This window comes from Muscardinus avellanarius (assembly GCF_963383645.1).
Source record: "Muscardinus avellanarius genome assembly, chromosome: 2".
Lineage (NCBI taxonomy): Eukaryota > Metazoa > Chordata > Mammalia > Rodentia > Gliridae > Muscardinus > Muscardinus avellanarius.
The window spans coordinates 58983728-58991037 of record NC_137787.1 but is presented as its reverse complement, the minus strand read 5'-3'; the positions used below and the strand labels follow the sequence as shown (position 1 = coordinate 58991037).

The following is a 7310-nucleotide window of genomic DNA, read 5'->3' as shown; positions in this document are numbered from 1 at the left end:
GGGTATAGTTCAAAGACAACACAAAATTTTATCTATATTATCACTTCTATGTTGCAAAACCCACTAGATTAGACTAGAAAGTTCTTGCCTGTCATCTTTGGTCTCCAGGACAAGGCAAAATGCCATACAATTATTTGGGAGCTACAGTTTTCTATTTTGAAAATGAAGAAAATGAAGGCCAGAGGGGGATGAGTCTCTGGTCGTGGGGTGAGGGACAGGCCCCTGTGTGTTTTCTCTACTGCACTCTGTGGATTTCTCACAACGGCTTGCTTTCTTCAAGTACTTTCTGGTGGAGGCGGATACAGCTGCCCACAGTCAACTTGGATGTGATTATCCTTTCTTGTTTTTTTATTTTTGTGTGCTTTTATTCATATCCTGTCCAGCAGTGGTGAAAGTATCAAATGACAATATTTCTCTTATTCTAAGCAAAGATAGTCTAGTATTAAAGGGAAAAAGCAGGAAAAACTATAACAAAATATTATCAGCATATCTCTCTAGGTGCTAGAATTATCGAATTTTTTGTTTATCTTTATGTTGTAATTTTCTAAAGTGAATATAAATTTTTAAAAAATTTATTGTTTTTCTCATGAATTATTTTATAAACAGAAAAGAACATTATATATAATATATATTTTTTACTTAAAAATATTCCCAGCTGAGCATGGTGGCACATGCCTATAATCCCAATACTTATAAGGTTAAGACAGGAAAATTTCAGGTTCAAGGCCGGCCTCCCTCAGCAATTTAGTGAGACTCAGCAATCTGAAGAGATCCTGTTTCCAAACAAATAATAAAAAGGGTTGGTGGTGTAGCTCAGAGGTAGGCTACCCCTGGGTTCAATCCCTAGTAACTCCCTCCCCCCTGCCAGATCTCATCAAAATTTGGTATTTTATTATCCAGGAGCCATGTATAAAGATCAGAGCACATCTAAAACAGTGCAATAGTAGCTCATTCGGGTCAGTTAATGATACCAATAGTCTCTTGTAGAAAAATTCCTACTGGAAACCCATCCTGGTAACTCTAATAAAGGGGGCATCAGGAGGACAAAGACAGCCAAAATGGAAGCCTTTCCTTTCCCATCCTCCCTACTTTTCTCTTTCCTTTGCTCCTTGCTCTCCATTTGTTATCTCCCTTCCTTCTTTTTCTTCTGTCTCTTCCTTCTCTCCTTCTTATTTTTTTTGGGGGGGTGTACCAGGAATTGAACCCAGAGGCATTCTACCTCTAAGCTACATCCCCAGCTCTTTTTATACTGAGGATTGAACCCAGGGGCATTCTACCTCTAAGGTATACCTCCAGCCCTTCTCATTTTTTATTTTGAAACAGGGTCTAGCTCAATTCCTGAGGCTGGCCTCCAACCTAAGATCCTCCTGTCTCAGCTTTCTTTCTTTATGTAGAAAGGCAATTTATTCCAATATAAGCGCTTATAGTCATGGAGAGTAACAGGCCTGCTGGGGAAACGGGTCACCCAAAATGGAGATGGTATCAAACCTAGTGGTCAAGGACTAACTCCTAAAAAAATTGCAACTCTTCTCAAGGATGCATTTAATTTTCAAAACAAATACAAGCTACCAATTCACCCTTCTCAACATGACAGTCCACATACATCTTTACAACTTGGTGGCCCCAAGTTAAAACAAGCACAACAAAAACCATTTCACAGACAGGAAATGAATAATATGGAAACAGCAAGAAATACACTAACAAGCAAAAATACATGGGGAAGGAGGTTCATGTAGTTTTGACTTAACTGAAGAAACCAAGAGACTGGTTTTTATAGGAAAATGCATTCTAGAAAGTCAGATGTGACAATTTTAGAATAGGAATCTATATTGACTCGAATCTCCCCCTAATTCCTGAATAAAAATGACATCTTGCAGTATTTATACTTCATGGCCCAGACACCCACCTCACCTGGCTCTATTCCTTACACAATCTAGCCTTTACTTAAATGAGTCTGAAAAACTTGGTGATATAGTTTGAGAAGAAAAATAACCACATATAATATTCCCCTTCCTGTAGCTACTTTAGACCTAGGTTTTTTACTACCAAATTTCTGAAGAAAATTTAAATATAAGTCTGTCTTTGTTGAATCAAGTACCCCAGTTAATATTTAGAAAACACCCACTGTTTGGGTTCATAACATTGTTGGTGGTATTTGTGATAGAGGGATCACTGAACAAAGTCTGTGTCTCAAAACCAGTGCTAAATCAATCTCAGGGTTGAGAGGAAAAAAAGGGGAGTCTAAAAATCACAAGGTCAGACATATTTAGAATCCTTGTTTTTCTGGATCCACGCTTCCTTCAGGATCTTCATCATTATAAATGTCCTCTGCCATCTGCCATACTTGCATGATATTGTCTTCTGATACAGAACAAATCACCCAAGGTTCATTGGGATTCCAGGAGAAATCAGATATTTTGGCAGTGTGACCACCATGAATAAACAACAATTCTGGTGGGCCATCTTCTGCATTTTCCAGGGACTATTCCTCTCCAATTTTACTTAAATCCCAGACATTGAGTCTGTGATCAGTACTACTGGAAGCCAAAATAGTCTCATTGTGAGGCGACCACTGAACCTGGAATATTTCATCCTTCTGTGATTCAAAGGGATGCAACTTAAGCTTCAGATTTCTCAGATCCCATAAGGCAACAGTCTTGTCAGCTGATCCTGTAGCAAGAATGAATCCACTATAAGGATTGAAAGAGAGGCAGTTCACTTCCGCAGTGTGAGCATCAACTGAATGGCTTGGCTTGGAAGTACTGTTTGGACGAGTATCCCAAATCATGAGTTACTGATCATCAGCAACTGACCCAAACAGAGACTCATGGAGCAGATGCCAGGAAACATCTTCTACTACTGCTGTATGTCCTGTAAAGATGGTCTTTGCATCGACCACTTTTCCTTCCTTTGGAATGGCACTGATGGATGTCCCATAGGCAGATGGTACGGTCATCTGAAGCACTAAGTGCCCACTGAGATTTGGGTCCCAAGAAAGCCAATAGCCTTCCTTCTGATGTCCACGGGACGCACATCTGGGTTGCACTCTCCAGAAGGGTCTGGTTTAGGAGGATGTTTTGTATAGTCAAAAACAAGCAGGTCACTCGCTGGAGTCTTTGTTGCAGTGATGCAAGGATTTGGGGGCATATAGCGGGCCGGTTTACTTCTTCATGGTTGATCTTGATTTCTATTTCAATTTTCCCACTAATCAAGCCAAGGCCTCCAAATTCTCCTTTCTCACTGTCGTAGTGTGATCCGTCGAACTGAGCACCATCATTAGTGAGCTGTACGCTGGCTGTCACAGGTGGTGGTGTTCATCCGACGTATGTTTCCCCAGGACAAGTCGATGAATGCCGAAATCTTTCCCTTCTGGTCTGGTTACATCTGGGAGCCACTGTGCAGTTAGGCGGGGCCATTCCAGAGCATGGGTCATCAACAAATCATACAGAAAAGGGGTGTTCTTTTTCCATATTTTGTACTCTTCATTGATCACATGTTCTTCCACTGCGTTGTCAAAGGCTGCTTCCTTGTCGGCCATGGCGACGGGCTAGTCTGGGATCCCGGGGTCATAGGTTACCAGAGGGGCGGGGAGGCTGTGAGCCCTGTCTCAGCTAAGTACTGTGATTAAAGGCATGTGCCATGACACCCGGCTTCTGCTATTTTTAATAATGAGAATACTTATTACTACTACACTAAAATTATTATAATTTTATATTATATTTTATATCATAGCTTTTTTTTTGGTGGTACTGGGGTTCCTGGAAGCCCTTCTACCTCCGGGCTATACTCCCAGACCTATTTTTTATACTTTTTTATTTGGAAACAGGGTCTCCTAAGCCAGTGCGCGTGGCTGGCTTCGAACCTGCGCCATCCTCCTGTCTCTGCCTCCCAAGCGTGGGGATTACAAGCGTGTGCCACCACGCCCGGCCCATAGCTTATTTTTGTAGCATGATTGTGTGTGTGTGTGTGTGTGTGTGTGTGTGTGTGTGTGTGTGTGTGTGTATGGTACTTGGAATTGACCCAGGGGTGTTCTACCTTCAAGCTATACCCCCAGCCCTATTTTTTTATTCTTTATTTTGAAACAGGGTCTCAGTTCCAGAGGGTCTTAATAAGTAGCTGAGGCTGTCTGTGAACCTGCGATCCCTCTGTCTCAGCCTCTCGAGTACTGCAATTAAAAGCATGTGCTGCTGGGTGTGGTGGCGCACGCTTGTAATCCCCGCTCTTGGGAGGCAGAGACAGGAGGATCATGCAGGTTTGAAGCCAGCCGTGCTGGTTTAAGAGACCCTGTTTCCAAAAATAAAAATATAAAATAGGTCTGGGAGTATAGCCTGGAGGTAGAAGGGTTACATTCCCAGTACCACCAAAACAACAAAAAATAATAAATAGATAAATAAATAAATAAATAAATAGCATGTGCTACCATGTCTGGCTTGATAGTCATCTTATGAAAAAAAATGTTCTTACCCAATATCCATCTAGTCAATTTTTAGTGCCGCTGTGTGATATAAGGCACAGGTGTTACTTCTGTTTTTTCTGATGAAAAATTAAGGGTCCAAGAGGTTTATATGCTTGTAATAATAACACGGTTACATAATGATAGGTTCAGAATGGAGCCTATGAGGGTAGCAAAGCTCTTTTGTTATGACAAATGGTATCCACTAAAAAAAGGCCTAGGTTCATGGATAGTAAATGTTGGTATCAAAAGAAGTGGTACCTAATTAGTAATTCTTTACACACTTGGCCACTGTGATTGAGATGGCTTCTGTCCAGTCTGACTTCCAGGGGTTACTCCTAAAGTAATTCTTGGTTCCCTCCTCACATTTGAATTTTAAAATGTTAATCCAGGATTTAACTGGACATGATCATACACAGGTTTTGAAATTACTACATAACAGGAAAATAATTTTCTTTTCAACTATGTAACTTTTGGGTTCCATTACATTTGAGATTGATTTTTATAACAAAAAGACAATGTGAGTGGGAGTGGGAGAGCACTGTCCAATAAAATTCAATGGAGAGAGCAGACAGGTTAGGACTGAGAAAGTAGCACTGGTTCCTCAGGGCCTTGCCCAGACAGCGTGACCTCATTACTGAACCAGAGTATTTTTCCCGTAATTCTCTGCAAAGCTGGTTCTAGGCTAGCTTATGAAAGAAGAAACAAAGATGCAGTTTGTCTTTGCAGTTCCATTAGATGTCACCGTCCTTTCCTTGATGCAATCTCCTAACCGCTCCTAAGAGCTACCTACCTCACTGCCCATTCCCTGCCCTAAGGGAATCCCAGGCTTTTCTTCCTCTTCTATTTGTTTGCATTGTCAGAGAACTCTGCTCTAGTGTCTAGAGGAACCACTGTACTTGTCTGATCATGTACAGCAGGTGGCCATATTATCTTTCTTCCCTTATCTGTGATAAACTGTGAGATACCTTCTACTCTTTCTGTGTGTACCAGCAATTTTTTTTTTTTTTGTGGGTCTGGGGATGGAACCCAGGGGCATTTGACCTCCGAGCTACACCCCCTGCCCTATTTTTTATTCGTTATTTTGAAACAGGGTCTCACTGAGTTGCAGAGGGCCTCACTAAGTAGCTGAGGCTGTCCGCGAACCACGATCCTCCGGTCTCAGCCTCCCGAATGCTGGAATTACAAGGATGCACCACCACACCTGGCTGTACCAGCAACTTGTGTGAAGCTTGAACTTTACCTTAGGCGGTAACTTCCAAAGGAAAATATCTCATGTAATCCAACTGTAAACATATCAAAATAAACATGTTTGAAAACTAAGTTATGGTTCCCACACCCCAATGTGCTTTTCTTTTTGTGCTCTGTTAATTATTCCCCTGGTATAAATAAGGCATAAGAACTGTTCAAATTTTACACTGAAAGACCTAGTTTAAATTTCTCCTACACCCTCAGATTTCTCCAATTCTCCCAGTCAGGATGAAACCCTCCCCATCCTCTGCGGTGGACCTCCGGGAGCAGTGGACTGTGCACAAGGGCAGCCATTTCTGAGGATGAATGCAGCCCTGCTCGAAGAGCCTGCAGGTCTCAATTTATTCTTTCTCCTTCCCAACTATCTAAGTCCTGGCAGAAAAAAAAAAAAAAAAAACACAGGAACTGAAGTCTCTGCTAAGTATGTACTTTGTTTTTAGCTAAGTTCTCAAATGTGTCCTTAGCACTTTCTCTCATTTTCCTCTGCAGCTATTCTAGTCAGGAGTGCGCCATTCTTTCCTTGCCCACCTTGCTGACTCAGTCTCAGGAATAGTCTTGCCTCTTATTTTAGTCAGAGAAAGTGAGAACACCAGGAAGCACTCTGCTCCAGGAAAGTACTCATTAGGTGTCAGATTTTTCTTTATATGACTTTTTTTTTTGTGTGTGTATGTATATGTATCGAACTGGGGCTTGAACCCAAGAGCATTCTACCATTAAGCTACATCCCCAGCCATTTCCCCTCTCTTCCTTCCTTCCTTCCTTCCTTCCTTCCTTCCTTCCTTCCTTCCTTCTCCTTTCTCCCTCCCTCCCTCCCTCCCTCCCTCCCTCCCTCCCTCCCTCCTTCCTTTCTTTCTTTCTCTCTCTTTCTCCCTTTCTCTCTCTCTCTCTCTCTCTCTCTCTCTCTCTCTCTCTCTCTCTCTCTCTCTTTCTGTTGAATGCAGGAGCATCCTACCACTGATGTATACCTTTCAGTCTTTTTTCTTTTTCCTTTATTATCCTCCTCCTCCTCTTCTTTGCTTCCACTTCCTCCTTCTTCTTCATTTATTTTTTCCAGTACTGTGAATCAAACTTAAAAGCATTCTACCACTGAGATATACCTCCAGCCCTATTTTAATTTTTATTTTGAAACAGGGTCTCATTATGTTGCTGAAGGCCGCACAAAGTTGCTGAGATTGGCCTTAGACCTGCAATCCTCCTGTCTCAGCTTCCCAAGTACTGGGATTACAGACTATACCACCACATCCAGTTCTTTTTACTTTTTACTTTAACAAGTCTCTCCCTAAGTTGCCAAAGCAATATTCCTGTTCCAGCTTCCTAAGTACTGGGATTACTGGTGTATGCCACTGAGCCTGGCTCATTACTTGACTTTCACCCTGACTTCATTAGGTTTACTGTCTTTTCTTCATGCATAAAATGGGGGAAGTATTAATGCCTACCCTAAAGGCTTACTGTAAGGACTAAAAATGATAGCCTATGTGTCTGCCCACTGCATTTTGGTATAGGAGACACCAAGGAAAGCACAATAGTCTCATTGTGAGGCGACCACTGAACCTGGAATATTTCATCCTTCTGTGATTCAAAGGGATGCAACTTAAGCTTCAGATTT

General features: G+C 41.7%; 1 pseudogene across 1 annotated transcript; it reads right to left on the bottom strand.

The window, feature by feature from the left end:
• Nucleotides 1-2266: 2266 nt before the first annotated feature.
• LOC308258719 (histone-binding protein RBBP4-like) lies at nucleotides 2267-3538 on the bottom strand (annotated as a pseudogene). The gene has a single exon. The product of its transcript is annotated as a histone-binding protein RBBP4-like (transcript).
• Between the last annotated feature and the right edge of the window lie 3772 nt (nucleotides 3539-7310).